This window comes from Periplaneta americana, chromosome 15 (genome assembly GCF_040183065.1).
Source record: "Periplaneta americana isolate PAMFEO1 chromosome 15, P.americana_PAMFEO1_priV1, whole genome shotgun sequence".
In the NCBI taxonomy this organism is placed as follows: domain Eukaryota; kingdom Metazoa; phylum Arthropoda; class Insecta; order Blattodea; family Blattidae; genus Periplaneta; species Periplaneta americana.
Genome location: NC_091131.1, coordinates 136,412,197 through 136,433,376, shown reverse-complemented (window position 1 = coordinate 136,433,376; position 21,180 = coordinate 136,412,197). Strand labels below are relative to the sequence as shown.

The 21,180-nt window shown below is 36.6% G+C and overlaps 1 protein-coding gene across 4 annotated transcripts in view; it reads right to left on the bottom strand.

Moving 5' to 3' along the window:
* LOC138715373 (uncharacterized) overlaps positions 1-15,589 on the bottom strand; it is a 644,942-nt gene extending 629,353 nt beyond the window's left edge. For 3 of the 4 annotated variants that reach the window (XM_069848223.1, XM_069848221.1, XM_069848224.1), the window contains exon 1: positions 15,432-15,589. The gene's annotated coding sequence lies outside the window, so the exon portion shown is untranslated. Of the gene's footprint in view, positions 1-15,027; positions 15,178-15,431 lie in introns of all 4 variants that reach the window. The other variant, XM_069848222.1, reaches the window with a different exon arrangement.
* Between the last annotated feature and the right edge of the window lie 5,591 nt (positions 15,590-21,180).

Below are 21,180 nucleotides of genomic sequence, written 5' to 3'. Positions count from 1 at the left end.
CATTATCACCTTCATCTCATTCAGACGCTAAATAACCTTAGCAGTTGATAAAGCGTCGTAAAATAACCAATTAAAGAAATACTGTTTGCTGAAATCTGCTTTGGAGAACTAGGTACTAAAAACAGTTTTGTAAATAACTCATTTTTTGGTACAGGTCGTTATTTCGTGAAACCAAATGTATTCTGCGCCGCAGCTCACAGTAAAAACCTTATGGTGGGAGTAAGCGAGCCAGCTAGCTCGCAAGACGAAGCGTAGCGAGGGAGGGAAGCTTCTCAGTTCACATTTACCTTCCCTCACGAGCAGGTAGGTTTCACGAGATACCGAATGGCCTATAAATATCTTACATAAAAATTAACAGATCTTATAGTATACTGGTACACCGGTTTAGTAATAAGTTCTGCATTGCAATAATAAAGAAAACACTAAATTATACTGTGTCCTGTTACAGTGTAACTTAAATATAACTTTAAATTAAGGAAAAATAAGTTTGTGGCTTTTCATCTCTTAATAACTGTGCGATATTCACTGCTAATGGAAAAGCTACCAAATGTTTGCAAGAAATTTTAAGTTTCAGTTCTTAGTCTCAAGGTCCTGAATCTTGCTGGATGCAGTGTCCCTTGATACACGTATAGTTCGATATTTGTAAAGAAAGTTATGGCTCAAGTGTTGTGCCACAGATTTGAGAAAATCTTTGGTCAAATCAATGCAAAAAGGCAGCTAGCCAAAGAAAGTTAGTGAGAAGGATCATAACCATCACAACAATGTATCCTCAATAGAAAACTCAGAAGTTTATTCCTCATTTTGCGAAATATACAGATGAAAACTAGAGAAAAGTAAGTTGTAGTGTCATGAATATCATGACACAGGCATTCATACGTGACTCTTAATTGTGCATTAATTTATATAAAATAAAGGATCTTGGACCATTCGGAAATGAATACGTGTTCATATGAATTGTTTTACTCGAAAGGCTTCAAAACCAAATTGTAAAATCAAACTGAAATCCCTAGGATGTATCGGGAGTTCTCGCAACTTTATTTTTCTACAAGACTGATACAGATTTTCGAAATATCTCCTAGGGGTATACAGCACAAACAAACAACCTCTTCATCTCTTGCAAGTAGCCTGGCGAGCATTTTTTTACTTGGTTATTTAACGACGCTGTATCAACTACGACTTTATGTAGCGTAGATGGGATTGGTGATAGTGAGATGATATTTGGCGAGATGAGGCCGAGGATTCGCCATAAATTAGCTGACATTTACCTTACGGTTGGCGAAAACCTCGGAAAAAACCCAACCAGGTAATCAGCCCTAGCGGGAATCGAACCCGCGCCTTAGCGCAACTCCGGATCGGCATAGAAGCGCCTTAGTCGACTGAGCTACGCCGGTGGCTGCGAGCAAATTATACCGAAACACATGTTGTCTTTTCACTTGAAACGTTTCCCAGCGGGCATCGTCCTGACACACGCACCAATGCGTTTGCAAAACGAGGATAATTATGTTAGCTTGTAGGTCATGTCAAGTAGAAACGATCCTCTGCTCAACGGACCAGAAGAGTGACATAGTAGCTTGTTGTGGAAACGTTTTGCATGTAAGGATTATAAGTTTGTATGGAGGCGGACATAGCAAGACGATTCCCCGTTCTCACTCTCCGTTCCACCTTCCTCGTCAACCCACTCACAACTGCCACTGGACTACATTCTACTTTATAAACAATGAGAAGGGGTTCTACACAGAGCACGACGTGAAAATTACATATCATGCGTATGCACATTTCCACTAAAGTAAGTGTGGACAGACATAATAGGTAAATTGAGTAATGAAAAGCTAATATAAAAATTAGACATTTTTTAACAGGTCAACCTAAATGTTAGTAATAAGGGGAGACCGGACTTTTACGTACTAAAAGTTAAAAATGAGACCGAGTATAACTGCGTAGATGTGAAGTAGGTTAGAACCGTTTTGAGGCCTTGTTCACGACACTCTGAACTCAACAAAGGAGGGCTGGATCACAAAGACTAGAGAATGCATCCAGTGATGCGCGCTTACTAATCTGTAACTAACGGTTTAGACCATCCGCATCAACTTGTGTTTGAAAAACGAATACCACCCACTAAAGCCACCCTCAATTTTATAACAGCAGAAGCTACAACTAATTATAGTGAATGTTGCGAATGTGAACTTCGCACCATTTACTACAATTGGTTACTATGGTTACTACTTTCAACCGCAGCGGCATTATTTATACCAGAGCGTAAAATCATTGTTTGCCACTTTATAACTATAGCTAGCTGGAATATAAATTTTAGCAAATAAAAACCTGGTGTCCTGTAATAAGTACCAGTTCTATTCTGATATTGTTTTTTTTTTTAATTTATTGAGTATGCCCCAACGAGTATAACTCATATGTAGGGGCTATATAACAACACATACATATGTTATACAATGTAATTGAAAACGTCATGAAACTACAGTCTGTGAAAACAAACAATAACACAAGAATTTATTAAAGAAAGAAAGCAAAATAAGAACAAAATAAGATGATATAAAGTTTTGGGCAGAAAGAAGAAAAAGTTTGAAACCATGAAATAAATAAATCAACTGAGAATTAAAATAAATAATCTTCCCAAAAACGTATTTTTAAACAGTTCTTAAAACACCGGAAATTTGGTGAAATGCTATATTCTAAAGGAAGTTGGTTAAAAGTTGTTGTTAAAAAATGGTTAAGTCCTTTCGTTCCATAAGTTACTGAGCTATGCTGAGAAAAAAATATATTGTCTTTTTGTTTTGTTAAATAAGTATGTATATCTTTATTAAAACTGAAATGTAATATTACTATATATTAAATTGTTAATAACTTTGTACATGAAAATGGCAGCCCTTAATTTGATAATTGATTCAACTTGTTAGATGGAAAGAAAATTGACATAGATATTTAACTGGAGTCAAATAATGAAAACCCAATATTTTGAATAATTTGTAAAGGTCTCAAAGCAGTTTTCTTATTATGTCCCCAAATAAATGTCATATACATTAAATGAGAATGGATAAAAGCATAATATACATTCAAGAGACAAAATATAGGCAAAGATCTTTTAAGCCTTTTCAAAATACCAGACATTGGAACAATTTTCTCACAGAAAGCCAAAATATGCTTATCCCATGTTAAATGTTCATCAACAATCAAACCTAAAAATTGAACTGATGCAACTTTTTGCATTACAGAATCATTAAACTTTAATTCTTTCGGAATAATATAATAAAATGAAGGTTTAGTGAAAATCGTATACACAGTGTTTTTTTTTTTTTTTTCAAATTCAAAGAAAGCCTATTTACGCTTAGCCAATTTTTAAGAGTAATAATGTCTGCCTTAAACTTTTCAAACAGTTCTTCAATGGAGTCAGTAATATAAAATACACTAGTGTCATCTGCAAAAAGAGTGGCAGTTCCATGTAAATGAAGAAATTTTATGTCATTGACATAAAGAGAAGAGATCCCAAAATTGATCTTTGCTGCACACCGCATGATAATAAGAGAGTATCACTTTCCAAGTTATTCACTGAGACATATTGATAGCGTTCACTTAAATAACTCCGAAACCACTGTAAAACAATACCTCTAATACCAACAGATTCCAGTTTACTCAAAAAAAAAATGAATGATTAACTGTATCAAATGCTTTTCTAAGATCAATAAATAAACCTGCTGGAATTTTATTTTCGTCCAGAGCTTGTTCTATACAAGTAACCCTATCAACAGCAGCATTTAAAGCAGATGATTATTTCCGGAAACCATATTGATGAGTGTAGAAAAATTCTATTCTTGTCAAGTAATTATATAGTCTTTTTTCATACATTTTTCCAAAATTTTAGAAATAACAGGCAATATCGAATAGGACGATAGTTTGTAGGATCAATACAATCACCATTTTTAAAGACAGGAACCACTTTAGCTAATTTTAAACCTCTAGGCACAGAACCTATTTGAAATGAGTAATTAATAAATTCAGAAATTGCCAAACATAAGGAAAATTTACATTTCTTTATAATAGAACTTGTTAATCAATCTTTTGCTTTATTATTTTTATGCTTAAGGCTATTTATAACTTCAATAAGTTCATTAGGTAGAACTGGCTCCAGAAAAAACGAATCCTTTTCTGTATGAATGTTTTGCAGGTGTGAAGATTCCTTTTTTTTTTTTTTGGTATTAAGTTCGCTAAATTAGAACCTATATTCACAAAAAATCATTAAAAGCTTGAGGTATTTTGGATGGTTGAAGACATATATCGTTAACTTGTAATTGCTTAACATCTGAACTACTCTGTGAATAATAACTGTGATATATTCAGATTTTAAGTATTCATTACCAGGATATCGTTTCATATCGGTTAGTACGTCTAGCCGCGAAACCAGGTGGCCCGGGTTCGATTCCCGGTCGGGGCAAGTTACCTGGTTGAGGTTTTTTTCCGGGGTTTTCCCTCAACCCAATATGAGCAAATGCTGGGTAACTTTCGGTGTTGGACCCCGGAATCATTTCACCGGCATTATCACCTTCATCTCATTCAGACGCTAAATAACCTAAGCTGTTGATAAAGCGTCGTAAAATAACCGAATTAAAAAATGAATAAATAAATAAATATAAAAAATCGTTTCATATGTGAATGAAGAATATCGCTCCTTTTCAATAGTGTTAGGAATGTATTAGTAATCCATGGAGCATGTTTTTTATTTAAATGTTTACAATTTTTATTTTTTATTTGAATGGCAGATTTACTTATTCCAGTCTTAATATAACTTAAAAGATCTTCAGAACATTTATCAATATTCCCTTCGGGTAAAAATGAATTATGATTATAATAGTAATTCAACTTATCATAATCAATAATATTCAATGAAATATTTGACTCAACTTCAAACTGATGTCGTTTACAATTTACAAAAGCATCTACAATTTTCAATATTAATATATTATGATCACTTATATCCAAATCTATGTTAAAAATTTGATAAGTAAATTCTCTTCTGTTTACAAGGACATGATCAATAAGAGTCGAAGCATTTGAGGACACTCTTGGTGGATATTTATTATTACAATTAATCAATCCATAAGAATAAGTCATAAGTCTGTAATTATTTAACTGTTCACATGGTTTATCAAGAATATCAATATTAAAATCACCGCCAACCATCATTGAGTGATTAGATAATGGTTCCAAAATTCCTTCTAAATCATTAAGAAAAACTGATGCATTCCTCTTGTTAGGATTATAAATACCAACAACATAAAACGTAATATCCTGGTGCATAATCTGGACAGAAAGGATACTATGGAAGGCCTCAAATTTTGCAATAAGATTAACCTTACAGATTTCATTTATGTAAACAGAAACTCCGCCAGCAATTTGATTATCTCTATTAACATGAAATGCTTTAAAATGATTCAAGTTGTAAAACTTATTTTCTGTAGATCTCAACCATGTTTCAGTTAAAATTAATAATAATAATAATAATAATAATAATAATAATAATAATAATAATAATAATAATAATAATAATAATAATTTATTTAATCTGACAGGATTAAGGCCATAAGGCCTTCTCTTCCATCCTACCAGATAGCACATATAAATACAAAAAAGAAATACAAACACTGATGAAAATGATATAAATTAAGTTAAAGCCCTATAGAGGGTCAACAGAGTCAAAAGTACATTGTAGTGCTCTCATCGAGCTAATACAACGAAAAGAAAGAAAACAGAGATAGCAATGATGATATTGATAACTGACAATAATAATAATAATAATAATAATAATAATAATAATAATAATAATAATACATACATACATTACATATTAATTTTCAATTTTACAACAGCATAGTTACAATATTTACTATATGTCATGGGTTAAGGTGAAGTTGCGCAACCTGACATGTGTTCAACAAACAATTCCACGAACTAGAATGTGATTTTTAAATTTAAATTTGAATTTTGATATTGTCCGACATCAACATGACGAATTCTATTAACAAGAATCTCTATATCTTCCAATTTATTTTTTAAACTCCTTACATTCAGGCATAAACAAGTCACCCCATTAATTGAAATATCATTGTCAGATATAAATTGATCTAAATATGTATATTTAATTTCAGATATATTAAATGAACTGCAATAAGCATTCAAATTGTCAAACTTATACATTAACAATTTACACATATTTTTAATATCATCTTCACTCATTATATATATTTTACGGGAATTCTCATCTTTACGAACAAAAATCTTACAATCTTTTGTCCAAACAAACTTAAACGTGGTCTTAGTTCACGAGCTTTTTTATGCAAGACTTTGTTTCGTGCGGTAAGAATTATTGTTGGAAACAGAAAAGCCTAGTTGTTTTGTGGGGTGGCGTTTCCACCAAGTAATAGCTGTAGAAATATTCAAATCCTTGGAGTAAAAGAATTGGTTTCATTGTCAGAGAAAGCAAGCAAAAATCAATCTGTTCGATCCGTTACTATCAGAACTGAACACGAACGGACTCGTGCTGCGGGGCTGTACTCGGACATGGACTCGAATCTCGATTGGACTGATTTTACTGAGGTTTTTCCCAACTGTAAGGTGAACGTCATGAATCCCACGGTGAATCCTCTGACTCATCTCTCCGAAATACCATTTTATTAACAGAATGTTCACCGAAGTTTAGATATCGGTAACTGTGAATTGTTTAATAATCGATTAAAGGCTGGTTCACAATAAACCGGGAACGAAAAAGACAACGAGAACGAGAACGGAAATAACGTTAAAATAAGTGTATTTAAATGTGAGGATTGAAAATTAACTGTTGTGAACGCTCACATTTAAATACAGTTATTTTAACATTATTTCCGTTATCGTTTTCGTTGTAGTTTCCGTTTCGATTTATTGTGAACCAACCTTAAAACGGGATCAGTAGATAAGGTAAGTTTTTTTTGCCACTGATGTAGCTCAGACGAAAATGAATTGGACTCGTCACCGGTGGACAATATTTGATTAGTTGCTCTTCAATATTTTCGTCTAGTCTAAGATGAAAAAATCCAGGAACAGAATTACCAAATGTAAAGAACTCTCTACATTTGGGTAGCAAGGCAAACGGGAATAGCCTACAGAATTAATATATTTTAAAGTGGTTCTCTGGGATAAGAAATGAGACCTCGGCGTGGAAAAATCACGCTTCACACAATATGCTAATACAGTCATACATGATGAATTTGCTACTTTTATCAAAAGGAACAAGTTCTAATAGGATTATAAGCAATAAAACTTGTGGCGTAGAAATCGGCTGTGAGACAGATTTTGACTAGTATGGCTTCGTCTTCTGTTCTGATACCGCTATCGCTGCATTACCGACTTAACGTCTATCAACACTGAATATTCTCCGTTATTAAAAGAGACGTCGAATTAAGAATTTCAATTGCGCCATTACGAATCAAAGGGAAACCAGATTTAATTTCACGTACGATATCTTCTTTACACGACATGATGGCGCATGAGGTCATGGAAATAGAACTCTTTCTTTTCATGGTCTCGGCGCTTGAATGAGAAGATGTGGTCCCCGGAAAAGATCCGATATTCAATTTGACAGGAGGTTGAGTGGATCCAAGGTGGTGCTTTGGAAGTTTAGGCAATGAGAAACATACAGTGCGTTGAACCCGGAACTTTCCAGTCCTTAGCCAGCTGCTCTAGTATCTGAGTTACTCGGCCGCCTTTATTTCTGGTACATTCTGCTTCTGTAAGTGATGGGCAGAGCGTTTATGAGGTATTTTTCTGCGAATACTCTGGTTGTCTTTATCATTATTATTTCATTATTACTTCTAAATTAATAAATATATGAATTTAATTTAACTCAAAAATAAATAAATAAATAAATAAATAAATAAATAAATAAATAATAATAATAATAATAATAATAATAATAATAATAATAATAATCCGTGGTGCTACAGCCCATGAAGGGCTCAGATCGATCGGCCGGCTGTTGGCGTCACGCTCACATGCCGAAGCAGAGGTTGACGATCATCCAACCAAAATGGAGATATCGTGTGGTTAGCACGATGATCCCCCCAGCCGTTATAGCTGGCTTTCGCAACCGGATTTCGCTATCTATCGTAGCTTCCCAAGTAAATCACGATGCTGGGTGGGCACCGGTCCCATACACTGGCCGAAATTTCATGAGAAAATTTCTTCCCCCATGAGGACTCGTACTAGCGCCCATTCCGTAATGTGAGTCCTAGACAGGATGCCTTAGACCACGACGCCATGGGGTGGGACAACTCAAGAATATATAAAAAGGAAAAATATTGTAATTTCTTCATTTTGATTCTTATTAGGCCTATGTATAACTTATTTTTTATTGTCCTAGATTCATTTGCTAATGAAATTCGAGGTAACAGATAAGTATAGTGAAATAATATATTTAATTGTAAATTACTGTTGAAGAAGAAATTCACCAAAGTTAGGCTTAATACGAATATTTAGCTACTTAGTTAACGTTTACGTAGTGTATAATTTTCATCTCATCTTAGTGGAACAATGTATTTTTATTTTTGGTACAGTTGGACTTGTCTTTTCTTTAGGTCACGTGATTTTTGCATTCAGAAGAGCTCTTAAATTTTTTAAAATTTTTTCCTGTACTTCCTGGATGTTTCGAGGTTTAATTTTCAATTATGGACTTCGATTACCAGCGTACAAAATGACGGTTACTCGAAACGTGCGCCGCTCTCATTTTTTGTCACAACCGCATTTCCATTTATGCTTGAAATATAGGTCATGCAGGTCAGGGAGCCTTTTAAAAAGAAGCCTGTAAATTACAAAGAAGTGTATGAGAAAATGGATCCTGCTATATATATATATATATATATATATATATATATATATATATATATATATATATATATATAGTATGAGAAAAGTTTTTGTGTAATATCAAAAATTTAACTATGTCAATGTATTGACTTGAATTATATGTTCACTTGGACTAGTTGGTGTCTGATTTACAATAGCCTATAATCTGTAGCGTCGATAGTCGTCGTTGTGGCCGTTTGGCTTATATGTATTATATATAAATATATGTATTAAGTTATATAAAATGCTTGTACATTCATGAAGCCCATGGTATACATTCGTACTTATATAGGTTTTCATTCCACCTGCAGCATGAATTTATTCATTGCAATGTCCTGTGTTTTCTACAAAGCCTGTCGTAATATGTCATTTTAAAATATGTTAGATTTTCAAAACATCTAAATATAGATTTGGCCAAGACGGAAGGAAAGAAATAAGACAGGTATAAAGACAGAAACAAATATTTATACCAATAAATTTACATATGATAATAAGCTGGACCTTTGATACATTTTTGCTTTTTGTTAATATGACGTTCTGTCTTGTCTTGGAGCTTGTGCATTATGCCGACCTTGTATAACTTTTCCTATCACGCGCCCGTGTAATGATAGATCGTAAAAAGCTAAGAAATATCCGTAGGTCAAACGTCATAAAGCTGAGAAAGAGGAAGAAATAATACACACGATACAATATTATGTATGTATGTATGTATGTATGTATGTATGTATGTATGTATGTATGTATGTATGTATGTATGTATTCAATCATATATTCATTAATAGTGTTCTGCCTAAGGACAGGTCTTTCACTGCAAACCCAGCATTCTCCAATTTTCCCTATTTTCAGGTAAACCCATGGCGACTTGTCGAACTCATCTCCCAAAATAACAATTCGCTAGCTCCAAATTTAACGACACTAGATGCGACGGTGTTAAATATCAGATTAAAAACCTTTAAGCATGTGAAGAATGATAAAAATGGTAATGGAAATAATTTGATGACACTTATCGAGGCACTGTTTGACAAGCTACATACGCTCGGAAAGCTTAGTAACCATAGCATTGCAGTGCTCCCTTGTTACATTCCGCAGAACTGTCTTAATGTTCTGGCGAAGATCTTGAAGACTACGTGCAGTAGGCCTGAAGCACCTTTCTTTCAGTAATCCCCACAAAAACGCATAATACACTTGCATGTCAGGACTTTGTGTAGAATAAGAAAATTCTGTGCTTCTAGAAATTAAGTGGCCGGAAAACATCTGTAGCAGTGGTGTCCATTTTCTCGAAGATGAACCTGGAAACACGATTAAATTTGCTGCACAAGTGTACAGGAACCAAGTTATTGAAAGTCTCCAGGCGGATTTGACTACATTTTGTTAAAAGGAAACAACGTGGATATGGACAAGTAAGTACCATGACACTTCCCACTGTGGTCGAGGGAATGGACATCTACTGCTTCATATGTTTCACGGTCGGTTAATTTTTAGAGCTAAAGAATTTCCATTTTCTGCATATTCCATTTCTATTCCACATAGTCTTCAATATCTTTTGGAGAACACTGAGACAGTTCTTCAAAACGTTACAAAGGAGCACTACAATGATATGGTTACTAGGCTTTCCGAGTGTATGGAGCTCTATATACAAGCACGGAAGACATGTAGAACATATAATGTTCAATAAGTGTTGTGTGTTAAATGTTAACGAATTTTTTCGGTTACCTTTCCTTGAACCATTCTGTACAATCTTTTATGTTAATGTTGAAGCAGGATGTCTGTGAGATAATGCTTTATCCATTAAACAGAATATGGTATGCACTATAGATCTCTAGTCTTTTTGAGAATGTTACATATATGCAATCATGCTTTACAGAATTTATCAGTATATAATATATGCATGTATGCATATATAATATATGCATATATATATCAATAATACATGTGATCTTCTGTAAGAAGATTTCTACAATGTTTTCCAAATTAGTTATGTTCTTTGCATGTTTAGAAATGTGCAATACAATATTATGCGCCATGCTATAAATAATTAGATCTTTTTTATCGAAAATTTTCACATATACTTAACATAGCATTAAACGGCATTAGTGAATAACATTTTACTTGTATTTATCTACTCATTAGAGAGTATTAAAATTTGTAGTTGCCAAAAAATGCAATCAGTTTGGAACTTAAATATGATTTAGAAGTACATTTGGGAGAAATTCAATTTATTTTCTGTTACTTATTTGAAACAATTTATTATAGACTAGAAAGGAAATACCAAAATATTTCTGAATCTGTGCTTTATAGTCCATAGCTACTATAGTCAGTAATGCTGTGTGCGTTATAAGACTGCCATTTTCACCGCGGCCGTTCCATAAATTCTGTAACGCGGCCGTGAAAACCGTTGCCAATGAAAGATCTAGTTCTATTATTTGACATTACCATGTTCCAAAATTAGAACCAGTTATTTTATATAGGTCTACGGTAACATTTCCATGGGGAGAGAGCGACGCAAAGGCAGGAAACTCTTTTGCCTTTCCGTAAAGGTATAAACTGCTGACGAAAATGAAATCGTCGTAATGTGCTTTCTAATTTAATAATCGAATAAAAAATTGCAATAAATTAGCAATTTAATTTCAAATGTTATAATGATACGTACGTAGGCCTATGCGTAGTTAGATGCGGTAGGCTAAATATATAAATTAATTTTAAATAGAAATGAGATAGAAGTAAATTACAAGCAGAGAAGATGATATTTCTCCATAGAGTGAAATTATGTAGAAGCAGAGATCTGATAAAATGTTACAACATTCGCAAAGAATTGAATATACATAATCTAAGTGATAAATTACATATCTTTATACAAAACTCGAAACAACACATATCTCGAATGAATAATGAAAAATTACCGATGGGGGAAGACATTTTTACAAGATAGGTCTACGCGAAAAGAAAACTCGGTATTGCAAGGGAACTTCGGGGCTGAGAAAAAGAGCCTATGTGAGATCAAGCCTGTTGGTCATTTGTCTGACTCTGATTTTGGCCGTTCCATATGAAGGAACATTAGGGAATTTTAAAGGGGAAAGCCGAAAATGAATACAACCTAATAGCTGCACCATGAGGAAGTAAAGATTACCAGCACAGAAACAAAAGTTAGTTAGTGGGGGTTTGAAAAGGGCGCACTACTACTACTAAGGAACTAAAAAGCGTTGTCACGGTAAAAACGAGGTACACAAATGCAGTATTCACAAGGTGATTTGTAAAGAATCATAAATGTGAGCAGTTCTCAGACCTTAGATACTATTCACAACGAACGAATAAAATGATAAAACTAAGACCACCGGAGATAAAATCTATAGCATATTGCAAAACAATGAAATTTTATAAAATTTTCGGATGTAAAAGATCCGAAATGTCAAGTATGTTAAAACACACACAAAACAATGAATGTAACCTCCGGATGCAAAGGGTCCCGAGCGTAAGTAAAACGGGTCAGTAAAAAACTAAATCACCCTGTCAAGTCCTGTATTCGATAAAAATCTCAGAACTGCATTTGTACAACTGAAATCATTTCCAAGAGCGTCATGCAGAGTCGGCCGAATTGCATATTGCCTGTCCCGCGCGTGGCGTCATGGTCTAAGGCATCCTGCCTAGGACTCGCGTTACGGAATGCGCACTGGTTCGAATCCTCATGGGGGAAGAAATTTTCTCATGAAATTTCGGCCAGTGTATGGGACCGGTGCCCACCCAGCATCGTGATGCACTTGGGAAGCTACGATAGGTAGCGAAATCCGGTTGCGAATGCCAGCTATAACGACTGGGGGGATCATAGTGCTAACCACACGATACCTCCATTCTGGTTGGATGATCGTCCACCTCTGTTTCGGCATGTGGGCGTGAGGCCAGGAGCCGGCTTGTCGGTCTAGGCGCTTCACGGGCTCTAGCGCCACGGATTATTATTATTATTATTATTATTATTATTATTATTATTATTATTATTATTATTATTATTATTGTAAGTGGAACATGGCATATGTCACACTCCGGCTGAGACTCGCCACGTAGCAGATGGCCATGCGTCAGGCGACAGTGGCCAATTCTCATCCGAGTGAGTAAAACTTCTTCGTGTCGTGACGCTCTTGTGGACGAATCCCAAACTCGAACAGTATTCTTTATATTTCGTAATTTGTTTCCCTCAGAAATAAAGGAAAATGAAATGTCGAACTTTTTAGAAAAAAGCTTGAGTTAAAACTAATACAAATGAAGCCGCAACAGGCTTTAATAGCCGAACATGAAGATGAAGTTGATGACAATAGAGAAAAGTACAGTATTTGAAAGTTATTGTATAATCAATTCTATTGAAATATACATTCTTATGCTATTATAATGTGAGTACCAGTACGTATTTTAAATAATTCAACATTATCTTTTAACAATCTATAATTAAATATAAAAATAAATAGTTGGATAAAAGTATCCTCTATATACGCCATGAAGATGCTTGGGGACATGGAAGTAGAACTCCATGATTTCTTGACCTCGATACTAGAATGAGGTGGTGTGGTCGAAACTATGCTCATGCTGTGACCGTCTTTTACCACGCGGAAAAACCCGATACTCAATTTGATAGGAAGCTGAGTGAACGTTGTAATATTATACTAATTTACAATGTATTTGAAATTAAAAAAATATTTATTTGTACAAAGTAAAATACGCACCTTATCTACAATGTTATGTATTTTATCCTGGGTTCTCATACTTAGCCATACTACAATTATATCTTGTTGAACTTACATTAGACGCACATGTGACGGTAATCAGACGAAGTGAGGTTAGCAGGACACCAGGTCCCCTACTAAAGCAATTCAGGGCATCTCATTGACAGTTGACAGATATTTATGTCCTAGACAAGATTTGAACTCACTACTATGCATGACGTAGCTGTTGCAGTGTGTGCAATTATACTAATTTATATTAATAGCCCTATATAATTAAGGTGTGTTCCTATCAGCTGTAGTTAATAATAATAATAATAATAATAATAATAATAATAATAATAATAATACATAATATTTATTTATTTATTCTGGCGAAGTTAAGGGCATTAGGCCTCTCTTCCACTTAGCCAGAAACAAAAGAAGCTGATACAATTTTCAATAATACAAGTTACAGTAGTTATGTTTAAGAAATACTAATGCAAATGTATTGCTCATGATACGAAATAACTAATCAATTTTTATCAACTTGATGAAATGTTTATTATGTGATGAATTTAAATACTTTTATAGTCACAATCATGCCATGGTATGAAAGAAAAATTTCACAACCTCTAGCGGGATTCGAACCTGCGACTTCCTGTACTCCGGTCAGGCGCTCAGGATGATTCCGAGCGTTTGGCGTGAGACGAACTCGCTAGCTCAGTTGGTAGAGCGCCTGACCGGAGTACAGGAAGTCGCAGGTTCGAATCCCGCTCGAGGTTGTGAAATTCTTCTTCCATCCCATGGCATGATTGTGACCATAAAAGTATTTAAATTCATTAATATGTCACATCAAAGGACGTATATACGTCACCAAACATCGTAAGATGAAGATTACGTTTATTATGTGTGTTAAATGTTTTGAAGAACTAATAAAGATAAGTAATTGAGCGTACTTTCTAACTGACCGCGATAAAATATATTGTGTTGTACGAGTACATAAAACAATTGAATGTATCGGTCAAGAAACTGTTATATACTGCATGTACTTTTGACTAGGAGATAAAAATAACGAGTTACAATATTAAGTGTGTTAGGCTGCGACAGGACCATATTTCATCAGAAGTATTTTATTTTCTGAATGGGAATATCTCACATTACCTACGCATTGTGTATATTTTCGCACTGTATATGTTTCTTAAGTATACAGATACAAATTTCATGCCCATATTAATAATAACCTTCGTCCTATATAAACTGTTAACCTTGATTTCAGTAAAGAAATTTGTATTTGATAACATGATTAAGAAGAATCTATAGTTCAAGATTTATTATGATTTGCTTTATACAAGTATAAAACATTCATTAAACATTTTTTTCACTTTTCCTTCATAGTTTCTAAGTTAACAGCTTTTAAAATCACTTAAAATGCTAAGTGTGTTGTCATGGTACTTACATGATTTTTAATTTAATTTGGAATACTGCAGCAACTTCTAGAATAACCAGTGACGGTATTCGATGCGAGACTCTGCTGGAATCAAACCCGACGCATTGCTGTAAAGCAGATGTTATCGTAACCACTTCACACCTCGTCATAAACTTGACACTGTCGTCGCCATTAAGTTCATATGAAAGAAGAATAAGACACGGAAGCAAATGATGAAATTGTGACAGTCGCAAGTGTAGGAACGTGTCTTCGTTGAGAATATTGATTTGAGCGTTGAATAAAGATACTTATAAAGTGATGATACACATAAGGCTCATAAGTACAGTTCTAAACGTTAGACAGTCGCCCTTAGCTACTGCGAGATGGTTGTCATCGCGAAATAATTCCAGTAGCGCACGATGTGAGGCTCTTACCTGTAGTTGGGAAGCAGACGAAGTGATGACAATGCCGATGAGCTCTCAAGAGTCGCATCATACAGACTGGGGAACAGACGGATTTGACTTCGACGCTGGCGTCGGCCACTGGCAAGAGTTTCAACTGTCAACTGCGACGAGGAGTGGCCCACCCGCTAGAGAGCTAGGATCGATAAACGGTCGAGACGCGCCACATTCTTTTTATATACCGGGCGCCATTTTAAGTCAAGGTTAATTTCTCTCTTAATACGTTACATAAATAACGTAATAGAAGTAAAAAGGTAAATAAAGAGTAAACGATGTAATGTTTATTACATGTACTTTGTCTTTGTGCCAGTTGTAGTTCAGGTGGATTCGACACTTGCTTAGGGATTGTTACATGAAGGTAGAAGATCGTCTTGCTGACTCTACGGTACATAAGCCTCACTATGTGCCCTTCTAGTATGTAGATACGAAAATGAAAATGAAAAGTAAAGTGTCGGTGGAAGAGGACAGACAAATTATTATATTTTATACTTTCGTAATAAATATTAAGGGTTACATATATACTAGGGTGGTCCTTATTTTTCAACTTTCTAAAAGTTTTGCTCCCGCCCCTCTATCTTGTTCCAATCAACAAAAAACCGATCTGTGCAAATTTTCAGTTTAATCGGACTACTGCGAGGCGACCCTTATCGACCAGGTAGTTTTGAAATTTTAGCCCGGAAAATATTTTTTCTAATATTATTAGATAAAACTATATTATTATTATTATTATTATTATTATTATTATTATTATTATTATTATTATTATTATTATTTATGTGCTTTATTGACTTATTTTGTAACTAAACATGATCTTGTCTTTGATAATGATTTTTCAATTATTGTATCAAAACTGTCTGTGTTGATCTGCAGGTGTAAAATGACTTTCAAGACTTTTTTTTCCCTAGAGTTGTAAAAATGGCATCAACCTCTTCAGGTAGTTTGTCACACAAGTTAAGAGAAGACTTTTATGTCTCTCTTGTTGGCTGCATCTCCATCAAATCGTCGGAGCCAAACTGTCTTCGAACCGGCAAGTCTTAAGAGTTTTCTTCTGCAATGTAAGAGTTATAAATCTTACAACAAAAGAAAGTGTAGCATTGGTGATTCAAGAAGTTTCCATTTTTTGGCAAAAAGCACGAATTCCTACTAGAAGAACTGACCACTGTTTTGATAAGTTATTCTTTTTTTTTTTTTAGTTGGTTATTTAACTGACGCTGTATCAACTACTAGGTCATTTAGCGTCGATGATATTGGTGATTGCGAGATGGTATTTGGCGAGATGAGGCCGAGGATTCGCCATAGATTACCTTGCATTCACATTACAGTTGGGGAAACCCTCGGAAAAGACCCAACCAGGTAATCAGCCCAAGCGGGGATCGAACCCGCATCCGCACGCCACTTAAGACCGGCAGACAAGCGCCTTAACCGACTGAGCTACGCCGGTGGCTGATAAGTTATTCAAACTCTATGATGAATGAAAGGGTTTACAGAAAAATTTGAGTAGAACTGCAGGCAAGGAAAAAGAAAAAAAAAAAAATCTGTTTGTGGAAATTATGGATGACCTCTCTGACGTAGCTCATTCAGATGCTTTGGACAGATGATAAATGGAGAGGATAAGAATTTCTTAATGCTTCAGCACCTAAAAGGACGACCAGGCTGCATGGTTGGTGTAGATCAAAAACTAAAACACAAGGAAGAAAGAGCGCTCAAACGCAATGGAATGGAAACTGCCAGGAAAGAAAGGACTTATGAAGAAATATAACAACATTTTACTATTCATCAACTTGCTAAACCACAAACTGATGATTCAACATCAAGCAGCCAAAGCAATGATGGTGGTGACGACAGTGAAAGAGCAACAACCACACCAGCAGCAATAGTTCCAGCAACTCGAGGTACATTGCAGTTCTTTACTCTTCTCTCTGAAGTTTTTGATAGGTGCAAAATCAATAATAAAAAATGGGGAATAACTCTTCTCGGGTTCTCAGCCAGGTGAGTTGGAGATTAGCTTCCAAGCTTTCGACGGCTACCTCTGCCATCTTCTTCAGGGACGAAGTGATGTGGAACGAAATCGAAAAATCGAAGGAGAATTGGGAGGAAAATTTAAAAGGTACGCAAAACGCGTCCTTGCAAGGGGTTGGGGGCTGTACAAAACTAAATATGTGAGCTCCAAGCCTGTTGGCCACTAGTCTCACTCCGGGTTACGCTGCTCCCCTGAAGGAGCTCTAGAAAATTTTGAAGGGGAAGCCGAAATTGGACGTAACCTCTTAGGTACCACATACGCGAGGGGGGCTGTGATGTGGAACCACGTCTAGCCGGTATATATGCAAAAGTAGGGCTTCCCGCTGCGGGCCAATCAGGAGCTAGTTCCTAGCCCCGACCGCCAGGCGCATTCTGGTTGGTGGACACGTCAGCCATTCAGGAGCTACTTGCTGGTCCCGACTGTCTGCCGTGTGCTGATGGTCTAAGCGTATTGATGGCAGGTTTCCATGCTGTACTCAGCTGTAGACCCCCGTCTCTGTTGAAATTATTGTCATCTAGCTGGATTTCGATGGCTTCCTTGATAACTAAGTCCCAGTAACCTGATGTCTTGTCCAAGATGGTGGTGGCGCTGAAATCTATCTTGTGGCCAGTTTCTAGGCTGTGTTGCGCTACTGCAGACTTATCAGGATAATATAGTCTTATGCTGCGTTGGTGTTCCTTGCAGCGGTCCGTAATAGTTCGTCCCGTCTGCCCGATGTAGCATTTCCCACACTCACAAGGTATTCTGTAGACACCAGGTGTCCTGAGACCAAGGTCGTCCTTAACTGGTCTCAGCAAGTTCTGGATCTTTGTGGGCGGCTTGTGGATGGTTTTAATCCCGTTTTTTCTTAGCATTCTGCTAATTTTGCCCGAGATGGGGCCGTAGAACGGGATATATGCCATGCCCTTTGTCTCCTCTTGTTCCTCGGCAGGTGGTTTGTCCGAAAAGGCCCTTCTGAGGGCCAAGCCGATTTCCCTGTTGCCGAAGTTGTTCTGTAGGAACGTCTTACGTAGGTGACAGATCTCAGAAGGGAGACTCTCTTTGTCCGAAATCCCTCTCGCCCTGTGTAGAAGAGTCGACAGGACCGTTCGTTTCTGTGCCGGATTGTGGTGGCTGTGTCCATTGAGATATAGATCGGTATGAGTCGGTTTCCTGTATACTCTGTGGCCCAGTGTTCCATCTGACTTCCTGGAGATGAGAATGTCTAAGAAGGGGAGACATCCGTCTTTTTCCACCTCTTTTGTGAATTGGATGTTCGGGTGGATATTGTTCAGGTATTCTTGGAACTCCTGAAGTTTTTCTTCTCCATGAGGCCAGACGACCAAAGTGTCATCTATATAGCGGTAGAAGTGAGCTGGTTTCAGCGGCGCGTTCTCCAGGGCTCTGTGCTCGAAGTCTTCCATGTACAAATTGGCTATGGCAGGTGACAGAGGTGAGCCCATGGCTACACCGTCCGATTGCTCATAGTACTGCCCTTTGTACATGAAGTAGGTAGAGCTGAGCGTATGGTTAAAGAGTCCAATTACCTCAGGCGGGAAGTGAGGTCTCAATAACTCCAACGTTTCCTTGAGTGGGACTCTAGTGAAGAGGGATACAACATCAAAACTCACCAGAATATCAGATGGATTTGTTCTGATGCTCTGTAGAGTCTTGATGAACTCTGCTGAATTCTTCACATGGTGGCTGCATTTTCCCACAAGAGGGTTCAGAAGACTGGTGAGGTATTTGGCCAGCCGGAAGGTGGGAGAACCTATGGCGCTGACAATAGGTCTCAGGGGAACCTCCTTCTTGTGAATTTTCGGCAACCCGTAGAGTCTCCCTTCTGAGATCTGTCACCTATGTAAGACGTTCCTACAGAACAACTTCGGCAACAGGGAAATCGGCTTGGCCCTCAGAAGGGCCTTTTCGGACAAACCACCTGCCGAGGAACAAGAGGAGACAAAGGGTATGGCATATATCCCGTTCTACGGCCCCATCTCGGGCAAAATTAGCAGAATGCTAAGAAAAAACGGGATTAAAACCATCCACAAGCCGCCCACAAAGATCCAGAACTTGCTGAGACCAGTTAAGGACGACCTTGGTCTCAGGACACCTGGTGTCTACAGAATACCTTGTGAGTGTGGGAAATGCTACATCGGGCAGACGGGACGAACTATTACGGACCGCTGCAAGGAACACCAACGCAGCATAAGACTATATTATCCTGATAAGTCTGCAGTAGCGCAACACAGCCTAGAAACTGGCCACAAGATAGATTTCAGCGCCACCACCATCTTGGACAAGACATCAGGTTACTGGGACTTAGTTATCAAGGAAGCCATCGAAATCCAGCTAGATGACAATAATTTCAACAGAGACGGGGGTCTACAGCTGAGTACAGCATGGAAACCTGCCATCAATACGCTTAGACCATCAGCACACGGCAGACAGTCGGGACCAGCAAGTAGCTCCTGAATGGCTGACGTGTCCACCAACCAGAATGCGCCTGGCGGTCGGGGCTAGGAACTAGCTCCTGATTGGCCCGCAGCGGGAAGCCCTACTTTTGCATATATACCGGCTAGACGTGGTTCCACATCACTTCGTCCCTGAAGAAGATGGCAGAGCTAGCCGTCGAAAGCTTGGAAGCTAATCTCCAACTCATCTGGCTGAGAACCCGAGAAGAGTTATTCTACATCAAACGCCGGGAAAGCCTCAAGTCAATAAAAATGGGGTTTACATATTAATGGCTGCTGCAGAAGCTTCTGTGCGTGAAACTGAAAACCTGGTAATAAATCGCACTTCTTTTTAACGCCTTAGATAAAAATTTAAAGAAACAAGATACACAGAAATTATTTTTCTCGCTCGAGTGTATGTTCCAGTCTGGTTTTTGTCATCAGAAGCAATTAAAGTGCCTTATCATGATTTCCTATTCATGCGTGAACTGATCAATTATGAGGATATTGATCCAGAAACCAGTAATGTTGTTGCAAATAAATTTTCCAACCACCTCTGGTACAGGCTCTGTCCTTATTTGATGACAATGTTACAACAGTGGTTAAAGCAAATATGGCTCAAGTTATACTGAAAGCAGACTAAGGCGAAGAAGAGAAAGGAGAAAATCAACTGAAGAGGTACATTCTGCATCAAAATGATTTTTCTTTCTTTACAAATATTGAGTTTTCGTCTTTTATAACTTCTGGTATTAAAATTTTCTTCACGAGATTTTCCATAAGCACCGATTTCCTCGACGAAGACCCTTGAACTTAAAAGGATGATCCTATTTACAGAAGTGGAACTGAAAACTTGAGAAGATAGTTGTTGTGAATGACGTTGCAGAAAGAGAAGTCAAACTCATCCAGGATTATAATAACATTCTCACAAAAGATGAAACTGAGAAACAATTTGTTTTACAGAGCGTTACCAGAGACCGTAAAAATAACCAACTGCTACTAAATCTTCTCATAGGAAAAATAGTGTTCAATGTTCATTCGTTTATATATGTTTTGATTCTATAGAAATTATTATTGTAAATAAAAATGTGTCTCTCTTATAAAAAACCTAATATTTCTTAAATTTTTCATCTTATTTCAGAAATTTTTTGAATTAACTTTTGGGAAATTTCATTCAGAATACTTTTAAATAACTGCTGGGGTTGCCAGAATGTCCACATATCTTTCTCTAAGAATAAAACAGGAAATGGTCAAGACAGGGAAGAGTATACCT